The sequence below is a fragment of the Phalaenopsis equestris genome, unplaced genomic scaffold (genome assembly GCF_001263595.1).
Source record: "Phalaenopsis equestris unplaced genomic scaffold, ASM126359v1 Scaffold001173, whole genome shotgun sequence".
NCBI classification, from domain to species: domain Eukaryota; kingdom Viridiplantae; phylum Streptophyta; class Magnoliopsida; order Asparagales; family Orchidaceae; genus Phalaenopsis; species Phalaenopsis equestris.
The window spans coordinates 35,831-62,685 of record NW_018165612.1 but is presented as its reverse complement, the minus strand read 5'-3'; the positions used below and the strand labels follow the sequence as shown (position 1 = coordinate 62,685).

General features: G+C 34.5%; 1 pseudogene; it reads right to left on the bottom strand.

The window, feature by feature from the left end:
* The window catches only part of LOC110033409, a 29,285-nt pseudogene extending 2,885 nt beyond the window's left edge, over window positions 1-26,400 (bottom strand).
* Window positions 26,401-26,855: the final 455 nt, after the last annotated feature.

The following is a 26,855-nucleotide window of genomic DNA, read 5'->3' as shown; positions in this document are numbered from 1 at the left end:
TATATATATGTATGTATGTATATATATATGTATGTATATATTAAAAATAAAATGATTTATTACTATATATATATATCAAACTAGTTAAATCTTGATTAACTAATACTCTAGACTCTCCACATATATGCGACATTTGGGCCAAGTCCAAGAAATAAAATAAAATGAAATTTTATTACCATAATAAAATAATTTATTATTTGCATAGTATAAAAATAATATAATTGTAAATATAAGTCAAACTCATATTTCATATCTTGTATTACCTTATTCAATGAGAGTGACATGGGTTTACATGTAAATGGCCAAACCAGATAGGCATGACCAGCAAGATCACACATTTTTAGTACAAGTCATTCAAAATCTTATTGATAAGTTTCCTAAAAGCACGCACTTGTCAAGATGAATTAAATGTACCAATAAATTAATCTCACTTTTAAGTGAATTAAAAAAATAAATTAAATCCATGAATCATCTCTCTATAATAGAAGCATAACATGTTTCTATTATTTCAATTCTCATTGCAAGCTTAAAGCAGCATTTAAACTTTTTTAACTAGTACCTATTCATTAGCAAAATCCCTCCCATTAAAGGTAAAATATGAGTTGTTACTTACTGCTGCTTTTTGATTAGTTAACCTCCTAATTGATGGGGCTCGTGCAACTGAAGATGCGGCAGCAGCAGCAGCCACACGTATCCTGTAGATAAAAACATTAAACTAACTATGCCTTTCTTATTCACATTAATTGCCATTTGTGATAAGTGGAGCTTAAAACAAAAAAAAAAAAAAACAAATTATATTGCAATCACCTTTTGTGAACATCTTGTGAACATCAACATATTCAAACATCAACATATTCATCAGTTTCATCCACAATCTCCTCCTACACAACAAATAAATCCATGATCAGCGTATTAACAATAAATAAATATAGATTCTGCACCAAGAAAACCATGCCAAACATAATGGAAGGATGCAACAAAACCCTAAAAATTCTGATTATTGACAATCCAAATATAATCAAACTATTTGCAACACTCATTTATGCAAGGCGAGGTCACAAAGGATATCGAACAAGTGCTAATATACAAGAAAAAATCATACAAACTCAGAGAGTTTGAATGGTCATAGTTTAATAAAGGCAATTGCTAGATTCAATAAAAAAACGGATGGAAATGCATCATAGACTACTAGAAAAGAGTAAAATCTTCAAGGCTTCTTTAGAATCACTTTTGTTTTTTGTTTCATTTTTTTTTTTTGGCTTTTATTTTAAATATATGTTTGTTTAGAGCATTTTTTTTTTCTTATTTTTAGCTTTTGTTTTGAAAAAAACTTCGATTGTTTTTAAAAAACACTCAAAACAACATACCAATTATCTTTTATTTCAAGTAAAATAAAACAAAACAAAAAATAAAAAATTTAAAATTAAAATTAAAAGAAATCCCAAACAACTCATAACTATTGATAAATAATAAAAGAAATGAGTTCCATGTACTTGAAGGAGTTCTTCAAACACATCCTCAAGAGTGATGATGCCGATGACCTCTCCATCTTCAATATCATCTGATGTACGACCCGTTGTATCAGTTGACAAATTACTGTATGGCAAGGAAGTGGGGTTGTTACCATTAGCATGTTTCTCTCGACCCTTATCTATGTCCACCACAAAACTGCTATCCTCTTTTGATAGCAAAGGAGTTGTCAAGTTAGATTCGTCAGAAGCTTCTTTATTTTCTTCAAACTTGTTCTCTTCAGTGGGCGGAAGACTCCTTATTTTCACTTTAGTCTTGACAACAGCAGCCATATGGCTACTTCCCTTCTGAAACTCATTCAGTATATCATATAGAGGCATGTCTGCTGGGACCCTGATAAAATTTTAAACATAAGAAAATTTATGATAATTATCACAAAAATGAAAAAAAGTAACTTAAGAAACCTAGGAATTCTTCTTATGGAAACTGCACTAACTGGTGTCTCTGTCTCAGCACGAACTGTGAGAAGACTTTTAACCTGAAGAAGGAACTAACAAGCTAAAGAAGCCTAAAGAATTTACAACATGGATATTTTTGTTGAACAAAACAAGATTGAGAAGGATAGTGTGGTAGACAATTGACACCAACCAGTAGAAGACCAATAATGTTTCTTGGGTTTCCTGAATAAACAGGGACTCTGCTGTGACCCCGGGCTAGGATTTTGCCGATGGCTTCCCTGTTAAAGAACAATGAAAGATGTATTAGGGCCTAAGACTTGTTAATGCAAATCTACAACTAAGCAAAATCATACCCACATTTAAATTCATAAAAAAACAAACTTTTAATTTAGAGAATCTCACTACTTGGATGAAAAATAAAAACACAGAAAACTATTCATATGATAATTTAATAATCATTTACTAGAAATACTGCATAGAAATTCAGGCTTAAAAATTCAAAATTCATTCAATCAATTGAAATAATATTATAATAAAAATGTATATTGTATTGAATATGATGGAATATTAATCACATATACAATTTTAAATCGATATTTAGAGCACGTAAATAAACTAAATAAAAATAGATCCAAAAATCAAGTCTCATGCTAGTACTAGATATACCACTAAAATATCAAACTCCACCAGGAACAACAATAACTAGTATTTACACAAACAATCAATATATTTACTTAGAAATAACTGATCGAGTTTCATGTGCCTAAGACCCTCTTACTACTATCACAAAGTTTTTATTTAACCATTTAAAAGTAAAAACAAAATAATCGCCAAGAAGATACAAAATCTTGACCATCATAACAGAGGAATTTAGCATTAAATTATTCTTACAAATCACTGAACAAGTATCGATATTGCACAAGATTCGGCACTCACCAGTCTAACTTGGAACCGACATTTAATGAGAATGTTGATTCAATTGGTGTCATTGCTTCCTCAGCAGTCTGTGCATTAGAACAATGATCTTTAAGGCAGTTATTCATAAGAGAGGATATAAAATAACAAAAAGAGGTTCATGGACAATAGCACTAATAAATAAGTATAAATGTTTATGCTATAAAGAAATCTCATGCACAATTGATAGTGTGGCAATCTGTTTATGAAATGTTAAAAGAGAATGTTCAAAGAGTGTAAAAATGTACAAATTAATTACTGTCAACAATATAGTTCATTGATTATGATATCACATGATTCAAAATCTTTAAAACTAATTTACAGTTGAGATTTCAAAAAAAAATAGGTCTGACATTTCATTAACCTCTACTTCAGATATGGAAAAAGGGTTTCTTAATTTATTTTATTAGTTTTCATTTTATCTTTTTAATATAAATTAGAAGAGGGAGCTGGATTAAGAGAACGTTGGAAAGGAAATAACATAAATACTATTGCCCGGAGCATTTCAGAAACATCATCGCCAACAACACAAGCTCCAAAATACACTGTAGAACAAATAAGCCCTAAAAACAATTGTAAACTTCTGCAAGATTGGGTGGACAACCAAAACTTAATCTGATAGCATCACCTCTCAACATTACAGCTCTGTCTGCATTGAAGGAATTGAAAAGAGGAAATTTAATTGAATTGAATTTAATTTTGACTCACTAGTTTGTCTGGGTCATAACAATGACATCCGAAAATGGTAAAAGAGAGGGATATGACTTAAAATTAGTTACCATTACCACCCTTTTGGTTGACAAAAAAAAAATACACGAATATTTCTCCTTTTTTTTCTTTTTTTTTTTTTTTTTAAGATAACAAATTGAGCTCTTATTTCTTCTGAGGATAGCTCATAACTATGAAAGGGTAAATTTTCCTTCTCATTTTTAATTATTGTTATGCATGGAATTGTCAATGGATAAGTCCATTTGAATGCATTTCATAATTAAAGCAAAGGACTTATTAATTACATTGGAGCCAAACACCCAACATAGAAGTAAAATACACTGCATTCCCACAATTCCTTCAAACCAAACATACCCAAATTGAACCTAAATCTTTTGAATAATTTTAAAAAATAAATCCCTATATATCTAAATATGTTTGGCTAAGAAAAAAATTAAATTTCTGTTATAATATACCTTCTCTGTCAAATCAAGAGCACCACTTATTATTGTTGTTTCATCATGGGTGAGCTCCCCGCCTTTACCAGCCTAAAATGTTAGCACACAAGAGAACATAATGTCAGTAATCATATATGTTAATAAAATTAGTAATTATAACAAAAAAATCTTTTTAAGGAGACAATAGCCTTAAGTATTTTTTTTGGATGAAATTAATGTACCTCTTTGCTATGAATAGAGACGAGAGCCTTCAACTGAGCACGCCTAAAAAGTGCCGAATCACTATGTCCAAGAGCACAGTCCAAAATCTGGCATGATGTTGCCAAGTTAAAGATGAACTTACTGAGCCTTCTTTAATAGAACTATGTAACAATGTTTCTGAGAAGCAACGTGAAAGATGAAACAAAACACATTTCTGAAACAAAAAATCTACCTTGACACTATTGTGTCTAATTAAAAAAACTAGTCGTGTAAAAAAAACTAAACTAAAAGAATCATCAAAGGCAAAGAACTAAATATTCTGTTTTCATAAAAAAAAGGGAAATGTACACCTAATCTTTCATATTTACATACATAACACTTTGGTGCTTTAAGTCTGCATGAAAAGTGTATTTCACTTTTAAAAATGGAAATTGAGCTATTTTTTATGCGATATTAAAGATTTGAGTGTTGTGAATGTAAATATAAGAGTTTAGACGGGAGATATGTAAACACATAAGAATTGTGCTATGTATGAAAATCGCCCAAGAAAAAAAAAATAGCAACCATGATAACAGCTACCAAAGCAAATTATTTAGGCTATTACTATTTGGCCAACAGAACGGTAATGGTAAATAAGCACTTCTTAATAGCTGACCACACTATCCAAGATAATTATGCCCACGGTTCAAAACTTGCTTGCACTTTAATCAGCTTGAAGCCTTGAACTTGATTCGATTTTGTTTAAATCAAGGATGGCCACACACAAATGATTTGATTCAACTCAAGAAAAAAAAATTTATTTATAAACAACATGAATCTGTGTAGTCACATACAAAAATATATGCATGAACGTGCATATGTATGAATAATGAAAACCATGCACGAATTATATATGCATGTACCTATAAGTCTATACAAATCCATAAATATGAATGCTGAGAGATTGAGTTGCTATATATGTATGTTCGCATATATAATTTATATCTAAAATGTCTTATGAACTAATATTTTAAAAATTGTGTAGAATATGAGTGTAAAAATATGAATGAAATATGTACATGTCTGAACGTGTTTGTGAATTTGTACATAATCTATACACAAGTATTTTATAAGCATAGAAACTTGATAATGGCAACAAATTAAAAAATGCTGATGTTCGTATGGCTGTGTGGAAAAACTAGAAAAGTTTAAATTAAAGAATGATCATATAAAATAGAGCCTTGAGTAAGCATGTATGAAGGATAGAATAGTTGAATATAAACTTATGAGTCCGTTGAGGGCAGCTACAACCATCTATAAAAATAATTATAAAACTATTGTGAGAATGCATATTTTTTTAAAGATGCAGGTATTATTCACGTTTCTTCTTTTGAAAATGTCAACCGATAGCTTTCTAAAAGCTACCATACTCTAATTGATGTAACAACACGAGCTCTCACCCATTGTGATATCTTTGCCAAATAAACTTAAGGTTTTGTAGCATGGATGTACTTTCCAAAGATAATTTATCCCAAGAATGCTCCCATGAAAGCATGCTTAACTTAAAAGTTTCTAATGAAATTCTATAAACATATAAAAGCATCTCAATGTTTAAGAGTTGAACTTTATTCTGATTAAGAGGTTTCATAATCTCGCTATTTAAGTAGCTAGTTTCCCATTAATATTCTAAATCTAGAATCATTCATCAGGTAGATAAGATTTTAGATGTGGCTCCTTCAAACTTAAATGACTACCTAGACTTTGTATCATTTAAGGTTTAAGAGAGAGGGCTTTGGCACTTATTTTCTCTCTTTCAAATGATGTAATAATCTAATATCATTTGTAATAGTTTGAACTCTCACCTATCGACATATTATTTGCTTTGGCCGAGTAATCTAATCATTTTGTCCCATTGGTATACTTCCTACAAGATTACTCATCCCAAGAGTACTCCCAAATGAGTACACTTAACTTTTGAGTTTTTGATGAAATTCTAAAAGTTACATCAAAAGGCCCCTCAATATTTGACACCTTACTAATTTTTTTATTAAATATTTTGTTTTACTAAGTTACCGATGTATCCAAGATGGTATTTAAGTTGAAAAAAATTAAATGAATGTTTTATGGAAATGCAAGTCTTTTTAATAAAAATGCTTAGACTTATTTAATGATAATACAGTCGATAATACAGTCATGGATGCCTTAGGATATAACTATAAATGTGAATAATGTGCAAATTTTAAAAATGAAATTTTTGTAAGTGGGAATGATTATAAAACGTAGAGAAAATAAATAAATAACACTGAACCCAGCTAGTGTTGGTTCAACTGAGAAAATGCTAGGCGGCTCCTGTTAGTAAGAAAGACAGAAAATGGGCAAACCGGGTGAAATAAGAGCAAGGGAGTGGAGATGAATCTTGTGTGCTACGAAACAGAGTATGGGATATCTCGTGTCAATCGCAAGCACGAGCAAGCCAAACATGTAGGAACAAGCATGTATGATGGTGGCAAACTCGCAATGCAAAATGTAATGGACTTGAGTAAAACCGGACGAAGTTCATGTCCAAGGATAACAAAGCTGGCAATGCGAATGGAGGAATGATGAAACAAGCTCAAGCAGGTGCCAGTGCAAGAGATGACAATGATACGGAGGGTGAGAGTTGGCATCCTTGAAGCCGAGAATGAGAGAAGATGTAAATGTGAGTTACTAGGACAAGAAAGTGGCCAAGAGAAAGGAAAAGGTGGATCTTGAGCCGACAATAGCAACAAGCAAGCAAACTATTGACAACAAGTTAAGGTTTTATTTTAAATGAAATTTTATTTAAGAGTTCTTTTAATCTAAAATTCTTCATCTTAGATTAGTATGAACATGAAACCAAGTATGATTGACTTAATATGAGATTTTCTTTTACTAGAGTTAAATAATAATATTTAGGAATACATTCTTTAAATGCTAATTTTTAGATTATACTGAAGTTAGTAAATTTGAAATTTTAATTGACAAACTCTAAATATTATAATACGAAAAAATTTAATGGAAACCATAATAATCAAATAGTTACAAGATGTCAAACATTAAATTAATTTTTAGTGATAATTTATTTATGTAACAAAATGGAGATTAATGATATAATGTATAACTTAAAGATTCATATAAATTTTAATGGTACAATGTAAAATCTTGTAAGTTGATAATAATACAATATAAAATAAAAATAAATTATATGATTCAAAATATAATGTGATTTATAGACTTGAATAACAGAAGGGTAATTAAGTTGAACAAAAGGAATTAAATTATAATAAAGAGAAATAAATTAACTTATCTTATACATTATGTGAAATTAAAAGGGGTGGAGTCTGAGAAGTAAAAGAACAAAAAAAATCAAATCATTGGGCATTCAAGTACTCATTTTTGAATTATAGCAATAAAGTTCGATTTCTTCTAAATCAAATCAATTTGATCATTATTTAGATAGAGTAATACTGTAAATTAAATCATGATTTAACTATTCTAATAGACATACTGATCATATTGACGCGGGGATCTCAGGTTTGTTTGAGATTGTCATTGGCATCTCAGGTTTCTCTTCTAGGGCTGTATCCAAGGGTTGAGCGGTGTTCTGGCTGTATCTCACTCCCACGATGGTGATTTATCCTTCCCCAACTCTTCCACATCCCTCCTACTGCACTACCATGCATCCCTCTTTGTTGCAGTCACCAAGAATAGCAGCCTAAGCTGTTTCTTCCTTCCTCCATCATCCTGCCATCCACAACAGTGAGGAGTTGTTGTCCCTACCAACTCCAACATTCTCAGCCGCTCCCCCAAGTCCTTGTTGATCCCTGTCTATTCCAGCCACCCCTACCTGCTGTCGCCTCTAGAATTGCATCCAAAACTCTCATCCCTTGATGTTTCTCATTGCACTTCCCTCTAGCCTTGCTGACACCACCCAGAATCACACCTACCCGACAGTTCGTCGCTGTCCAACCACCCACCTACTTTCTGCCGCCCAAGACAGCAAGTACCTGCTGTTTGCAGAAAAAAATGAGACCTCCTAGAATCTAATATTAAACCATCAGATAAGTCTTCTCTTTATACTGCAATTTCTCACTCACTCTAAATCACCTTTCTTACCTTCCTTACCCTTTCGCTGCCTTAGCATGGACTTCTTATAGAATCGCCGAGTGTGGTTCTCCCTCGTGATACAATGATAATAGCAAGAACTTGGGGCACGTGAAAGGGGAGAATTGTGTTGGGTTGTGCGTTCCCTGCCTAGTTCGTTCTTGGTGGTTACCTGTGGGGACCAGCTTGGTATATCTATGTTTATTGTTTTTTGCTTGCCAACCGACTCGTCCACCACCCCATCACCTTCCAAGCCCTCACCAACTACCACCATCACCCCTAGATCCAACTCTAGTTGAGTTTGTATTGTCGTTTGTCACAATTTCAGATTTCCTGTTGTGTTTGGTTGTAATTTTATATTCAAATTCAGCAATAATATTTGTCTTCCCATTGTTGTTTGGTTAACTCCGGTACAATAACTATATAATTTAATTGAAGCAGCTATTTGGCCCAGAAGTTGAGAAATAGAAATTCACATCTTTGAACCAAATATAATTCCCATTACAGTGAAATAATAAATTATTAAACTTTAGGTGAAAGCTCCCACAATTCAGTAAAACCAAGCAGGTTCAACAGTCAATTGCATAAATTGAAATCTAATTAAGTTCACCCCAGCTATTGAGTTCAGTTAATCAAACTTTTACTATGGAATATGATTTTCAATACATTAATGATTCAGGGGGCATTTACATTTCCTCCACCCAATTCTTATGCATTTACATAGCTAACACCTACACTATGCTTTTTACATTTATATCGCCCAAAACTTTCATATCACATGTTTAAACACTTAAAAAGTGAAATACACCTTCATAACGGAACTAGTTGAGACGTGGTGTAATAAAAAAAAGTAAACTTTTATTAATAAAAAAATAGTGGTCAACAAGATTCAACAGACGGTAAATACAATAATAGATAAAACCATAGCTAGAGCTATAGGAAGAGATTCGAAGTAGGTGACGACGTCAACGGGATAAGCATCGTTGGGTAGGTAGGTGATTGTGGGTGGTTGGTCGTAGGTGGATTAGATGGCGAGATCGTGGAGAAAGTAGGGGTGGCGGTAGAGTGGTGGAGAAATGTGGGGGGTGGTAGGCGACGAGTGGATTGGTAATGAAAGGGGATGGGTCGGTAGTAGGGAAGGAGTTTGAAGTTTACAACACCTCGAAGTAGGATATAGCCGAAGCACCGCCTATTGTCGGTCACAGCCCTAACAAGCGAAAAGAGACTCCTCACATGAGATTAAAAGACAACTACTAGTAGAACTTGTCCCCCACACATCGGGGACAGCTATTTATAGCCTCCTAGTTCTACACAAAAAGAAGAAGAGTGTGGAGGTAAAAAGAAACCAGAAGAAAAACTTTTCAAGAAGAAGGCAAGTGTGGAAGGTGCATGAAGCAGCTCTAGATCGAGATTCTAGATTCATGATCCAATCCATGTTCCATACGTGGGATCATGATCCACGGCCCAAACTCCTGCATTCGTGCGCTTGCGGGCTTCACGCTTCCGGCGATGCTTCACGCCGCCTCGCGAGGTTTCGTGGGGCTTTGACACTACTGTTTCAAAGCGCCCCGCTCGAGGCGTTGTTCTGCGCCCTAATTTAGGCGTTGATAAGCGCTCGTGTTAACCTCCCGTGATTAGGGAAGCTTCGATCTCATTTGTCGAAGCTCCGGACTCTTAAGAGTATGGTGTTAAGTCGGAGACGTTGAACATGGCTGAAATGTTGTAGTCCTCAAGCAAATTGATCTTATAAGCATTGTCGTTCAGTTTCTGAAGTATTCTAAAAGATCCATCTGCTCTCAACTTAAGCTACATGAATGATCCTGCGAGAAATCTCTCCTTTAACTAGATCCATTCGAGGTTGCCTTCATGAAACATTACTTCCTTCCTGGATTTATTTGTCTGTGCCTGGTATTATTGATACTGTTAGGAATTTTCCTTACCAACTTCTTTGTGTAGCTTCTGGATCTCGTGAACTCATTATCTGGTGTCCTTACTGATTTATGAAGATGCAGGAGCAATATCAATTCAAGTAGAGTGAGCGGATTGCGCCCGTACATAATCTTGAAGGGAGTTCTTCTTGTAGTTTGGTTGATGTATCGGTTAAAGGCAAATTCATCTTGGGCTAGGATGAGATCCCACAACTTTATGTTTTTTTTCCCACGAAACACCTCAGGAGATTACCGAGGCTCCAGTTTACTACATCTATATGTCCTCTATTTGTGGATGTGTTGTCGAGCTGAATTATTGTTTGGTGTCGAGCTTTCCCCATTATGCCCTCCAGAAGTGGCTCAGAAATTTAACATCTCTATCAGAGGTGATGGCCTTGGGAATCCCATGCAGCTTTACAATCTCCCTGAAGTATAAATCGGCGACGTGAGAGGCGTCTAGTGTCCAGTGACAGGGCCAAAAGTGAGCCATCTTGAAGAATTTGTCTACTACAACCATTATAAAATCCTTGTTTCTTTTTTAGATCTTGAAAGTCCTAGGACGAAATTCATGTTGGCGTCTACCCATTGTGCTTTTGGTACTAAAAGTGGTGTGTATAATCTCATGTTCTGAGCTCGTTTTTGCCAGATGACAAATTCTGCATTGTTTGACACGTCGTTCGACGTCTCTTGTCTGTTTTGGTAAAAAAAAACTCTATTACGAGGGCGAGGGTCTTGTCCCTTCTGAAATGAACTGCTAGTCCTCCCCTGCGGCCTTCCTGGATAATGACCTGCCTTAATGAACACTGGGGAATGCATAACTGACCTTGGTGGAACAGGTATCCAACTGTGTGGTAATATTGCCCTGCTGGCTTCTCTTGACATTGTTCCCATATGTTCTTGAAATCTTTATCTATTTCATATAGATCCTTTATGACCTTGGTGCATCTGCTATGTGGTTTTGGCTTCCCGCTTGTGTTTTAGCACGAACTCGAAAAAGGCTAAAAATTCCCTCTAGGTGTCGTGTCGTCACTTTAGTTTGCTCTAGCTGTTGAGGAATTTTAGGGCCTCGAGATTTGAAAACAGTGTAAACTCATTTGTCAATAGATAATGACTACATTGTTTCAGAGCTCTTACGACGACGTATAATTCCTAGTCATAAGTTGAGCATTTCCTCCTGGACTCGTTCAATTTTCACTGAAGAAAGCGATGGGATGTCCTCCTTGGCTTAGTACTGCTCTGATTCCTAAGTCGGAGATGTCATATTCTACCTCGAAAAGTTGGTTGAAGTCAGGTAGTGCTAACATGGGGGTCTGATTCACCTTTTCTTTTAGCGTGTCAAAGTTATCCTCGGCTGTTGCTGTCCAAGTAAATTCCTTCCCACTCGGAAGTTCAGTCAGAAGGGAGGTGATAATGTTGTTTTTGATAAATCTTTGATAGAAGGACGCTAGCCCCAAGAATTGCCTCAGCTAAGTGAATGATTTTGGTGGAGCCCAGCTGATAATGGCTTCTACTTTTACGGGATTCATCTGAATGTCTGGACTAGACAAGATGTAACCTAGAAAACATACATGGTTTGTCATGAAGTGACATTTCTTCGGATGAGCATATAGTTGCTAGGCTCTCAATACCTCGAATACTGCCTTCAGGTGATGCAAGTGATATTTCTCTGACCGGTTGTATACTAGAATGTCTTCAAAATAGACGATGACAAACTTTTCAATGTGAAGCTGAAATATCTGGTGCATTAACCTCATGAAAGTTCTAGGTGCGTTCGACAGACTGAAATGCATAACGGTCCACTCATAAAGTTCGTCTCGTGTCTTGAAGACGGTCTTCCACTCGTCCTTGACCTCATCTGTACCTGGTGATATCCGTTGTGCAAGTTTATCTTGGAGAAGCTAGTGGCTCCAAGTAGCTATCTAAGAGATTATCCAAGCGAGTTATAGGAAATCAGTACGTAATAGTAATCTTGTTGATGACTCGACTGCCGATGCACATTCTCCACGATCCATCCTTTTTGAGCACCATCAGGGTTGGGACTGCACATGGGCTTGTGCTTTCTCTAACTAGCCCCTTGTAATGAGGTCCTGCACTTGTCGTTGTAGTTCTTCGTACTTCACATGTCTTAATCTGTAGGTTGGTTAGTTTGGAAATACGGATAAATAAGGTCGATAGCGTGTTGAATGCCCTTTAGTTGTGGTAATCCTTTGGTAAGTTGTCGGTCATAACATCCTGAAAGTCCAGTGTCAATGGTTGCAGTATTGTTAATACCTCTCTCTCTTCCTCACTTCCTTCTAAGAGGACTAATGTTAGTGTTACAGGGGCATCTCTAACAGACTGCAGAAAAGTGGTACGAGGAGCTAATGCTGTCTTGGTATCACTCCGGCCTTTGACATCCTTAGCAAGTAGTAAAACTATACGTTTTCCATCCTTCTAGAAAAAATAAGTATTTTTGAACATGTCGTGTTGAGTTTTGCGATCAAATTGTCAAGGCCTACCTAACAGAATATGGCAAGCGTCCATAGGAACTACATCACACCATACCTGTTTATGGAGAGATCAACTCAGCATTATTGATCTACACGCATCTCGTTTGGCTTATTCAACCATGTAAGGAAATATGATTGGGGATGCTTCTATGTCCAATCCAAACTTTTTTACCATAAGCCTGGATACCATGTTCTCGCAGCTGCCACTATCGATGATCAGACTGCAGACATTCCCTTGACGGTGCACTTGGTGCAAAAAATGTTATGGCTTAGCCAGAATTGGTCTCGCATGGGCTCGGACTGTAGTATTCATCGAATGATTAGTACTTTTCCTTCGTCTACGTGGAGTTGAAGCTCTTCTTCCGGGCTATCCTTTCATTCCTCATCAACTTCCTCAACTCCGCCTTAATTTGTGAGGGTAACAACATGGCTTGTTGGGTAGCTGGAGGCAATGTGACCGTGGTCGTGGCATCGAAAACACTTTCTGGATGGCACTAAGTTAAAAGAACTACCTTTTTCCAGCTTCTTTCCGCTCTGATATGCCCAATCAGTCCCTTGTCCAATTCTGTCATTTCCTCCTGCGGTGCCCTGTCTGCTGTAGCGATCGCAGGCGATTGCTTAGTGAAACGTGGTGGTTTGAACGATGATTGTTATCTGCTTTATTTTTGTTGTCTCTCTATCTTCAGAGCTAGTATCTGGACATCCCCCATCATCCAATATAGTTGTATATGTACCACATTGCTAATGGCGAGTCTTAGGCCTCCGAGATATCTGGCAATCGTGTGCTCTTCTGGCTTTGTCAGCTCGCACTTTAGCTGCAGGTGTTCGAACTGAGTCGTGAACTCCTTGACTGATAGATCTTGTTGCTACAACTTGTGGATTTTTAGGAACATGTTCTGGAGATACTGTGGTGGGAGTATTTTTTCTCACTTAGTTATCTTTTCACTTTCTTCTCCCCTCCTCTGCCTTTGTAGATTCTATCACCAAAAGGAAACATTTTTTAGTTTAATTGCAACTAGTTTGACTCGCTTGTCCTCTGGTACCTCTTTGTATTCGAAGATTCGTTCGACTGTTTGCAGCCAGTCGATAAACTAATCTTCTCTCGACCTCTTTTGATATTGGATACCAAAACGGTGCGGCCGATATTCTTCGTCGTTGTGATCTTCCCTGTGAAACAGATTAAGATCCTCATATCTGTTTAGTCTTAATTTGTGAGGGTGACGACACGGCTTGTTGAGCAGCTGGAGGCAATGTGACCGTGGTCGTGTCATCAGAAACACTTTTTGGATGGTACTGTGTTGGAAGAACTACCTTTTTCCAACTTCTTTCCACTCTGACATGCCCTATCAGTTCCTTGTTTAATTCTGTTATTTCCTCCCTAGGTTCCCTGTTGGCTGTAGCGATTTCAGGTGATTGCTTAGTGAAACGTGGTGGTCTGAACGATGATTGTTGTCTGCTTTGTTTTTGCTGTCTCTCTATCTTCAAAGCTAGTGTCTGGACATCCCCCAGCATCCAGTATAGTTGTAGATGTACCACATTGCTAATGGCGAGTCTTTGGCTTCCGAAATATCTGGCGATCGTGTGCTCCTCTGGCTTTTTTAGCTCGCACTTTAGTTGCAGGTGTTTGAACTGAGCCATGAACTCCTTGACTGATAGATCATGTTGCTACAACTTGTGGATTTTAGGAACATGTCCTGGCGATACTGCAGTGGGAGTATTTTTTTCTCACTTAGTCATCTTGTCACTTTCTTCTCCCCTCATCTGCCTTTGTAGATTCTACCACCAAAAGGAGGCATTCTTTTTTAGTTTAATTGCAGCTAGCTTGACTCGCTTGTCCTCTGATACCTCTTTGTATTTGAAAATTCGTTCGACTATTTGCAGCCAATCGATAAACTCACCGTAGTCTATGCTTCCCTCGAACTCTAGGAGGTCCATCTTGATATCAAATTCCCTTTCTCCTCAATAAGAGGCATCTTCTCTCGACCTCCTTTGATATTGGATACCAAAACGGCGCAGCCAATATTCTTCGTCGTTGTGATCTTCCTTGTGAAACGGATTAAGATCCCCGTCTCTGTTTTCCCTAAGACTCTCTCGATCACGAATGAATGTAATCTCTTCCTGGTTCCTGTTATCTAACTCGGCTAGCCTCTGTTGCAGAAGAATTTCACGTTGAATCTCTTACCGAGTAGAGACAGATGTAACCCTTCGTGGTGGCATGGCAAGAGTTGGGAATTGGAAGAAAAAAAATGATGGAAGGTGAATTGAGCAAGGGCGGAGGCTAGGGAATCCTAGGATAGGACTAGAGTTGAGTTAGCTCTGATACCAAATGATAATGTAGCTAGTTAAGATTTGGTGTAATACAAGAAGTAAACTTTTATTAATATAAAAACAGTGGCACAACAAGACTCAACAAAGGGAAAATAAAATAATAGACGAAACCCTAGCAAGGGCTATAGGAAGAGATTCGAAGGTCGTAGCGGCGTCGACGGGGTGAGCGGCAGTTGGGTAGGTAGGTGATTGTGTGTGGTTGGTTGTAGGTGGATTGGATGTCGAGATTGTGGAAGACGTAGGGGTGCGGCAGAATGGTGGAGGAACGTGGGGGGAGGTAGGTGGCTGGTGGAGTGGTAGGGAAAAGGAATGGGTGAGTAGCAACGAAGGAGTTTGAAGTTTACAAGACTACCTCGGAGATGGATACAGTCGAAGCACCACCTGTGGTCGGTCACAACCCTAACAAAAGGAAAGAGACTTCACACAGGAGATTAGAAGACAGATTATAATAGAATTTGTCCCCCACACACATTGGGAATAATTATTTATAGCATCGTAGTTCTAAAAGAAAGGTGCATGAAGCAGCTCTGGATCGCGGAATAATTATTTATAGCATCCTAGTTCTAAAAGAAAGGGAGGAGAGTGGGAAGGTATAAAGAATCCAGAAGAAAGATTTTTCTAGAAGAAGGCAAATGTGGAAGGTGCATGAAGCAACTCTGGATCGCGGAGATTTGTGATCTGATCCCTGTTCCATACATGGGATCGCGATACATGGGATTGCGATCCACGACACGAACTCCCACATTCGTGAATTTGCAAGATTCCCGGATCGTGCAATGCTTCGCGCAGCATTGCGAGGTTTCGTGGGGATTTGGCCCCGCTGTTTCGAATCGCCCGCTCAGGGCACTGTTCTGCACTCTAATTTGGGAGCTATTAAGCGTTTGCGTCGCACCTTTTCTTGAACTGGTAAGGTGGCATATATTTAAAAATTTAAGTTTAGGTGTTAGATATGTGCATACATAAGAATTGACTGGTAATTTTCTAAATCTTCCATGCAACAAATACCTTTCCAATTGGATAAGCTACGGGATAGCAAATGATCATTAAGATTCGCACAAGCCATACAAAATTTGCACCCACCGCCAAGCCATATCTTGTACAAATGGCTTGAGGAATAACCTGCAAACAGAAGCAAAAACAAACAATAAAGTCTAGGCCAATAAACGTGTGCTAAGAAATTCCAATCTCTGAAAAACTGCAATATAAAAGGAGAACAACATACCTCTCCAAAAGCCAGCACGAATGTTACCGACAAGATAACTGCGACAACTGGATGAAAGATCTTATCAAGAAATATAGGAAGAGCCTGCATTTGCACCAAATTCAAAAAATAAAATGTCAATATGAGATTATTTATGACAAAAACTGAGTAAATGAGAGTAAATAAAAAAAGAAGAATTCATAAAAGCTGACTTTATAAGTGAGACAAAGGTGTTATGATGAAAATGTTAGTTCAAGAAGTCAATGAAGAAATGCTAGATCAATTTTGAAAGAACACATAATAAAGATATTGAAAGAATGTTTGAGAGGGTGGTAGAGCTTTTACTATGCCCATGAGGAATAAAGGTCAAGAAAAATGATTTCTATAAAAGACTCTAAATAGGTTTGTATTCAAGACACATCAACAAATATGTAGAAAAAGTGTTGTCAGCAGATTAGAATCAGAAGTTAGACCAAAGGTATTTTATATAGAAATCTTAAAAAAAGAAAAAAATTTGCACTAAATAGGTATCATATATCATGCAACACTTACAAAGAACAAATGGACAACGGGGATTCATTAAAAATTCTACATAAAAAAATTGGAATAATGCAAATGATGATGAAGATTCTAAGGTGGATAAAAACTTGTAGTCATATTTCAATTTACTGACCTAAAAAAAAAATCCACAATAAACAGCAAAAAGCTTACTACATTGCCTAATCCCTGATTTTTCATCCCCATCCGTGCATATGATTCAAGATTCATTAATGTCATCGTTTCAAAAAAAATTTGCAATTCACTGTTTTTCATATGTTCTCAGCTCATAACTCAAGAATTATAATGATAACCTACCTAAAATAGATTGTTCCTCAAATGCTTAATCAAATTCTACATAATTCGTAATAATTTCTGATTCTTCATTACAATCCCATTCATATGATTCAAAACCCAGCCCGTCTTTTCACTATTTATTCACTTTCCTTCAACGTCCTTTTCAGCACGTAACTCAAGAGTTATGCTGATATTCCACCTAAGAATAGATTTTTCAACAAATGATATTTAATCCCAGTTTGGCTTGTAATAATAATGCCTAAAGTTCAGATTTTACATTGAGGTAGAAAATTTATATCACTTCCCCAAGCACAACGAGCGCAATCTATGATGGCATGCCTAGGAAGATTCATCTCTCTAAACCATAATGAGATGAAAACAAGGGACAACCTAGAGGTATCATAAAGTACAACAACAAGAAGCCTTTATCCTAATAAATGGGGTCGGCTACATGAATCCTTTTTCTCCATTGCGTCCAATTGAGTGTTATATTTTCATTTAATTCTAATAAATTAAGATCATTTTTATACAATATACCCAAGTCTTTCTACGTCTACCTCTGTCTTTCTTAACATAAGTCGAATCTAAAACATCTACTCACCTAACAGAATTATTAAATGGTCGACGTTAAAGTAACCAAACCATCTAAGATGGCCATATCTAATTTTGTTTGACACTAGAGCTACACCAACCCTATCAAAGATATATTCATTTCGCATTTTGCCTCTAAGTGTAGCCTCTAAGTGTATAAGTGTAAAGCCACTCATCCACCTAAGCATTCTCATCTCGGTAACACTTAACTTAGTTTTGTGCTTCACTTTTAAAGGCCAACATTATGCGCCATAGAACATTGCAGGTGTCACCACCATCTTAAAAAATTTTCCTTTCAGTCTAAGCGGTACTTTTCTATCACACAATAGGCCCGAAGCATTCCTCTACTTCAACCAACCAATTTGAATTCTATTAATAGCATCCCCATCCATATCACCATCAATTTGAACAATAGACTTGAATCTAAAGCGTTCACACCTTTTAATAATTTGATCACCCATTGTTATAACTCTGTCACTAAAGCTAGTATTACTAAAATTACATTTCATTTATTCAATTTTAGTTCTACTCGAACGAAGGCCTTTAGACTCAAAAATAGACCTCTGTAATTCAAGTTTTTTCCTGAGCTCTTTCTCTAGTCTTATCCACAAGAAGGCTACCATCAGTGAAAAGCATACACCAAGGTACATCCTCCTATAAATGTCCAGTAAAAGCATCCATAACTAAAGCAAAAAAATGTGGGTTTAAAGTCGATCCCTGAGGTAATCCAACTAAAACAGGAAAATATTTCGTCATTCCTCCCTCTGTTCAAACACAAGTAACAGATCTAACATACATATTTTTAATGACTTAAATATAAGTCATATCAGCATCTTTCTTCTCTAGAACTCTCCGAAGGATCTCTCTTGGAATCGTAAGTTTTTTCTAAATCAATAAAAATCATATAGAGATCCTCCTTATTCTCTCTGCACTTCTCCACCAAACCTCTCAATAAATATATAGCTTCCATACTAGACCTGCTGGCATAAATCCAAACTGATTATAAAAAATCTTTGTAATATGTCTTAAGCTATGTTCAATTATCCTCTCCCATAATTTTAAAGTATGACACGTCAACTTAATTCCTCTATGATTAGTACACTCTTGTACATCCCCTTTATTCTTCAAAATGGAGACAAAAATACTCTTCCTTCACTCCTCAGACATCTTTTTTAGTTTTTATAATAATATTAAAGAGTTTATTAAGCCAAGAAACTCTCAAATCTCCTAAATATTTTCACATTTCAATTGGGATATCATCAGACCCTGCAGACTTTCCACCGTTGATTTTCTTTAAAACTTCTTTAACTTTTTTTTTAGTAATGCGACAATAAAAATGAAACATTTTATTATTATTAATATTCTTAAGATCACAAAGGTTGATTGTATTTTTAGAAACTTCATTGAAAATTTTATCAAAATAACTCTCACCTATGTTCAATATCTTTTTCTAAGAAAAATACTTTTTGATTTTTATCTTTAATACACTTTACTTGAGTTAAATTTTTACTTTTTAGATCGGATACTTTTTTTATCTCTTCTTTTGGCTCGTTTAAACAAATATTTTTCATAGTATCTAATATATTATAAATATCACTAAAAACAGAATTTTTAGCGTCATAAATTGTTCTCTTAGGCTCCCTCGGGCTATATTATATTTTTTTTCATTTCTCTAAGCTTTTACATTTAAACCAATTTTTATAAAAAATTTTCTTATATCTTATCTGTTTTTGCACATTATTATTCCACCACCAACTGTTTTTATCTATAGAAATTTTTCCTTTTTGATTCTCCAAGTACATCTTTTGTCACTTGTTTAGTAGTATTCGTTGATTTATGTCACAAAAAACTTAGCTTCTTCATGAACATCTAAATCTTGAAATCTTGAAATTTACTCGTAAAAATAATTTTATTTATCTTTTAGACGTCTCTATCTAATTCTATGACAATGATTCCTAATATTCTTTATTTACAACTCTTCATCTTAAAATCTAAAACAAATAATAGATATGATTACTTAAATTGTCACTTTGGAATGACCTTAAAATCTTTACATTCTCAACGATCTCTTCTTCTCATAAAATAATAATAAATTTGTGTTTTACTACATCCACTCTTATAAGTAATAATATGTTCATCTCTTTACTTAAATAAAACATTAGCAATAATAAAATTATACGCTAAAGCAAAATCTAATATGGCTCTACCTTCTTCATTAATCACTCTAAAGCAGTAGCCATCATGAATATTTCTAAAATTTTCTATTACTCTAATTAAGTGTCTATTTAAATCTCTTTCAATAAATTTTTTTTCTTCAATAGATATCATTTCTATTAATTCTTCTATATCATTTCATATTTTTTCTTTAAAACCTATATCTAAACCTACTTGAGGAACATAAGCAATTATAATATTAAAAAATAACAATCATAAGCAATTATAATATTATTCTATCTTTAATTCTATTGATTTTTATAATATTATCTTTCAAACTCTTATATATAATTACACCTATATCATTTCAAGTGCGACACTTGCCTGAATATCAAATTTTAAAACCTAAGATATCAATTTTCTAGTTTTTTCTTCAACTCATTTAATTTCTTGAATACATAAGATATTTAACTTTCTATGAATCATAATATCAATTAATTCTATTAATTTATCGATGAGAATACTTATATTCCAAGAACATATCTTAATATTAGTTTCAGAGTAACTTCTTTACCCACATCAGTCTGTTATATGAAAACACTTGCTTATTTGACAGTACACCAGGGCGCCCGTGTAGCTGCCCTTGCACATTTTCCACTGTATTCAGACCATACAGTGCGTCGCTTCCAGGGGATGCCTAACATTTACACAATGATAAAAAAGATAAAGAGGTGTCACACAAGTAAAAAAAAAACCTATGATTATAATTAGAAAGATTTACATACATACCACTCAATTCCTATGTATTTACAAATCTAACTCCTAAAATTCAATTCTTATATACATATGAACTTAACTATGCATGAAAAGGTGCATTTAATTTTTTTTAAATAGGACGCAATGGAGAAAAAGGATTCATTTAGCCGACCCCACGTAGTGGGATTAAGGCTTTGTTGTTGTTGTAAGTTAAAATAGTGTTATTTTTTATGTGATATAAAAATATGTTCAGATTTTTGGCCAAAATAGTAAAGTCTAGAAATTGGGTGCTATATATGTAAATGATCCTTATAATTGTTACAACTTATCATTTTTAGGATTTGGAATGCATATTAAACAAACATGTTATAATGCAATCACAAACTTCAGAAAGAAATAAACAGTTAAGATTGCATATAATCTATCATCATAAAAAAAATTTCCATGAAAAACAAAATGATGCTAAACATAAATTATTGCATAGAAAATATATTCTAACTACATGTCTGACAAGATTCATCTCCATAAACATAATGCGAACAACATAAAAGTATCACACACAAGTAAGAAAAAAATATCAATTATATAATTGTTCACCAACTTAATAAATAGAAAATTTCTCAAAAAATAGTTCCGCCAAACTAAGAACATGTAGAAGCATACCTCCATAGCAGCAGAATTACACAAGAGCAGAGTCACCAGAAGTTGGTGTTGTTTTTTAACAACAGGAAGAATGGTAGCTGCAACAATAAATCAATTTAATAAATGTAAGACTAACTCACACGAGAAGAAAAAAATTGCATCATTGCTCAGCTAGCTTTAAAGAAGTAGCATTACTAGCAAAACTTAAATCATAAGATCAGAGAGTACTATTCAGTAAAAAAAAATCTAGCTAGCTAATCAATAATATAGTTATGATTCCTTAGCTTACAATCAAAATTAAAACTAGGAGTTGCAACATATATCATGAATCCTTACATTGAATGCTTTACTATGGCTGCCAATAGGTACTAGAGGAATGTGAATTTGAAACATTAAAGTAAGAAAGACCATATATAGCAAGAAAATTGAGATAGGTGGAACATGAACACCGACATGAAACACAAATACAACATAAATATGAGGATACTGCAATTGAGAAAAATAAGACATGATGTGCATTTTCTTTGATAAATTATTAATATAAATTGTATAATAAAAACGTGTAATGTTACTATTTTCTGCCAAAACATTATCACATATATCACTTAAAAAACATAAGGGAAAAAAAATGTAACATTGATTTAATGATAAGTACATTTCAATATTTAAATGTATATAATTTCAAGAACATGTCAATATTAGCATTAATCACTAGAATAATTTTTTCAACAATAATATTGACTGCAGAAAATGTCAAAACTATAAATAATAATATATAAACTTCAAAATAGTCATACAAAATATGAATATATTGATATATCACCAATAGAAACCAAGACATACCACAAATGTCAATTTCCTCTTCAACGATACATTCACCATCATCATAATCATCAACACCCTTATCCCAACTATTTGGGATCATACTGATGAATATTTATTTTTATTTTTGTTGAAATATCTTAAAATTCATCAATTTTCAACTAAGTATTACCAGATATGTTAAATCTATTTTTTATAAATCATTTTGAATGATTGGCCCATCCTCTTTTTTAATCCTCTTACACTATTTTTATGTGCTAGCCTAACGGTTATATTTTTATTTATAGTTGAATATGTTTAAATCATCCAAATCTATTGTTAAGTACATTAGCTTCAATGGATATCGTTCCAACATTTTTGTATATGATCATACATTAGTTTATATTTTTAGTTTTAAGTCTCAAGGCATTTCCATCTCAATTATTTCACTATATATATATATATACCCAACACTCAGATCAGCAAACAACACTCAGATCAGCAAAAACAATAACTTAATGGCATTTTCATTAAAATTTCCTTTAAATCTCCATGATATCACCTTATCACATAATAATCTTAAGATATTTCTCTATTTTAACCATCCAATATTAACTCTAAAAGTATGTTCTCATCTAAAGCTTCATTATTATGTACAATATATCCAAGATACTCAAACTTGTGACAGTTAAGTATCACCGAATTTTCTTGCCTTAGTTATTCATTTATCTCCGTTTATTCCTCCTTAGTGGAGAGCATATTATATAAATCATCAAAAAACTATAACTCTAACTTTATTCACCACACACTTTGCAATACTTCCACCTTGTTACAGCGACAATAAGCCTAGTTAGTATTCAATTTTTGTCACCGATTAAAAGTGTATTTCCTATAGAAAATTCACCACAATTGTGGAAAATATAGTTTGCAAAGATAGTTTATCATGAAAGAGTAACAACTTCAAGCATTCCATGTAGAAGCTATAGTTTTAACTTTGCTATTGCACTTGTAAAACTCATCTTTCTTATATTGATTATATGACTCACTGATATTCAATTTTTGTCAACCTTCAAAAAAACATTTCTTCAGTACAATCACAATCATCGAGAAAAAATACAGTTTGCAATACTTGGACATGGAAAGACAAATTTGAAATTTGTGGCATTTAAATATTATTTATTGCATAATGCATCCCCTAATGCCCAGAAACTTGGTGGTCTCTCCTTTAGCATATGTTTGGCTCATCCTAGATAGAAAATGAAGCTAGGTTTGCAGGAGGAAAGCTAAAACCACACCTAAACACCAAAGCATAGGAGAAATACAAAGATTTAATAAAATTGGATATTATGACTCAATATGGAGATTTTAATTATTTTATTTCATTAAATATTTATCAATGCATGTTTTCCTGCACTACAAAAATTTGAGGTCATTGTAAGCTATCTTATGGTAGGCTCAAATGCAATCAACCATCACATCATTCACAACATCATTTGAAGAAAAAGATCTCACTCAAGAAACATTTAATAAATGGAGTCTTAACAGTTATTAGGTGTGCCTATTTATCCATCTGAAATCTAAGATTTGAGATAAATCGCAACAAATGGATAATATGAGACTGCTAAAACAAATTATGAATTTAGAATTATTTGACATTAGATTTCTCAAAACCTAATAGGATATTATTTACCATCTCAAAGACCTTAAGGGGTATTTTTGTATCCTTTTCTAGGCAAAATTTAAGCTAGATTTAGCTTTAATAATGCTGAAAAGATTTTTGGGAACTTCAAATCCCATTTTTTCCTATCACTAGTTAAATCTATGACTTGTTAAATTTGTCATTCAATAAAGTTAATAAATATAAGGCATTATCCTTCTTAGAAATCTTAAATCCTAAGAGAAATAGCCAAACACCTTATCAGAGATTAATAAGATTTGAGAGTTTTAATCCAACCAATTTTAATGTTTTCACCCTCACAAGATTTACTAAGGGGTTGTTTGGCTATAAGTAGGGTTTAACTCAAATAGGATTTAGTAAATCTTGAGAGAGTAAAATCTCAAAAAATTCTTAGGCATGAAAACTATCAAATCCTAATAAGTTTTCGTAAATTGCCTCGTTAAAATTTAAATAATTGTTTAATTCCATTAAAATTTAAGACAAAGTATTAGCATTAAGCACAAATTAAGAAAAAAAAACTTACATCATTTAACATATAAATTGTTATTAAAATACAAAATAAACTACAACTTCCACGTCAAAAAGAATTGTAGCATATTGGCTTCTCATTTCTACTCATCCACTAAGAATTGACCAAAGTATAGAAATATGAAATTTAACTCAATTTTGCAAAAGACTTTGTAATTTTGTGTACTATTTGTAGAGCATTGTCCCCTATTAAGGAACCAAATTCAAAACACTCCACAGGATTTGTTTACTTCAAGATTTGCAACATATTTGGATACAATTTTGTTATAGTATTAAAATTAAGAGATTGTAGATGATTGAAATGCCAAATAAGTAGAAATTGATTGATTAATTTTTTACTATTTAATTTATATCAAATTTTCTACACCTAGTAGCTGAAGCTTGGAAATTTTCAAGTAATAATTCATAAGATACAAACTAAGAAAATGATGAATTATTTTGACTAGAAAATTGCAATAAATTTATTTCATATTCTTTTAGCTCTTTCACACTTTAAGAATACATCCAAAAAAATTGGTTGGAAAAAATTTACAAATAACTTTCGGGTGAATTCGAGACATTCACATACACAGCACACTATTTTTATGTATTTACATATCTCACACCTAAACTTTCATATTTATTTGCACACATAGAACTCAATCATTAATATGATAACAAAAATAGCATTCTTCACACTTTTTAAAAGTGAAATAAACCTTTCCATGCATAGGCATAAAACACGAAAGTTCTATACATGTAAAATAAAAGTTTCAGTATGAGATATATAAATACATGAGAAGTATGTGTTTTGTATGTAAATTTCCCAAAAAATTATTAAAAAAGAACACATCTTATTTTCTAACCATATCACTCGTTGACTACTCCACTCATTCTTTGGTGTTGGAGACAACTTCCTTCCTTATTGACAAAAGCACATCTACTAGCAACGTTGATGCCAACGTCCTTTTCCAGCAATTCCTTCATCATCATTCTCCGATAATGACTCTGGTAAAATTTCCCTTCCATCGTCGTTTACTACCGAGGCATCAACCACTTAGCTCTAGCCCTCAAGTCCTTCAACTCATCTAGTTCCTCCCCTCACATCTATGTAAATTAAATAAATCCTATTCCAGAGATTTACCAAATCAAAGAATTAAAGCAAGTGAAATGGGACTAAAATAAAATTAGTAACATTTAGGTGGCTCAAAAAACTGTTTGGCAAAATTGAGCCAAAATCCTGTTTATACCTTAATTAAAACCTGCAACAAAAAAGCCAATAAATCTAAAGTTTCAGAATTTGCTAATCCTACTTGTAGCTAAACAACTCCTAAGATTTACTGTATCTTTCCCCAATCTTCTAAACTCAAGCAAACAGCCAAGGATTTAGCTTGATTTAAAAATTGGGCATCCAATTTACTAAATCTCACTGGAAAAGGAAATCAATTCCAAATTTACTAAATCCTACCTGGAACCAAACAGGTCCTTAGGGTTGTGCTTTATGGCTTCCGTGGTTAATCTATCTAGAAGGTAACAAAGCGTAGGGCAGAATCCATTCATAAATGTGGCCAGTCATTTTATAAATTACATGGTGCTTTTCTATACATAAAAAAGGGGCGTTCTGTACAGTTCAATAAAGTCGGATTGTGATATCATCAGTTGATGTACATTCATAACCATTAGCACTTCAAAGAACACCCATTTAAATAAATAGCTACTGTCTGAATGGCATAATGCGCCTCCATGAATTAAAATGGGGGTATTGTCCAGTTAAACAAATTCAGATGGTGAAATCATCCATCGTTCTGAATGCGTAACAATCATCACTTCAAAAAACAAACCACTAAACAAAGGTATCGTGGAAAACCTGCAAGATTAATATCTTAGTGAACGCACCTGCCTGCCGCTTCTCATTTGGTGTCCCGCTGCGCTGCAGGATCTCGAGCTCGACAAGGCCCAGCGACATGAGCCCGAGGGTAAGCCCCGACATGATGCCGGCGAAAAGCACCAGAATACATGAGATTCCCACGTTGGCGAACCACCAAAAAGAGCCGAATGGGATATCCTCTGCCCTAAGAATGATCACACCGCCTCCGCTGGCGGTAACCCCGCTACTGCCGCCGCCGGCAGCCGCTGCGGCCGCCACCCATCCATCATCTCAACCACAGCAAACGCCCCAAAATCCAGATCACCGCCTCTCTCTCTCCCTCCCTCCCTCCCCCCGACCTCCCTCCCTCCCCCCGATAAACCTCGACAAGGTTGACTGAAATGGAGACAACTTAAAGTATAAACAAAATATAAAATGGTTAGCGGATCTGGTCCTTGATCGGATAAATGTTCTGGCAAATGAAGTATTGGAGTGCCGTGGGAAGGTAGGACTAGACAAAGAAGACGTAGAAGCGGGCTGAACGTACAACCATTACATACATGTTCATATTTCATTTATGAAGAAATATTATATCAGTACTACGCACGTAAAAATAACGTGCGTAGTCAATCAAAACACGTCACGACATCTCGCACGGTAGAGCAAAAAAAACGGCGCAGTAACACGGGGAATATTCTCTCCTGTGTTTCCTGTGTTATTCATGTGTTA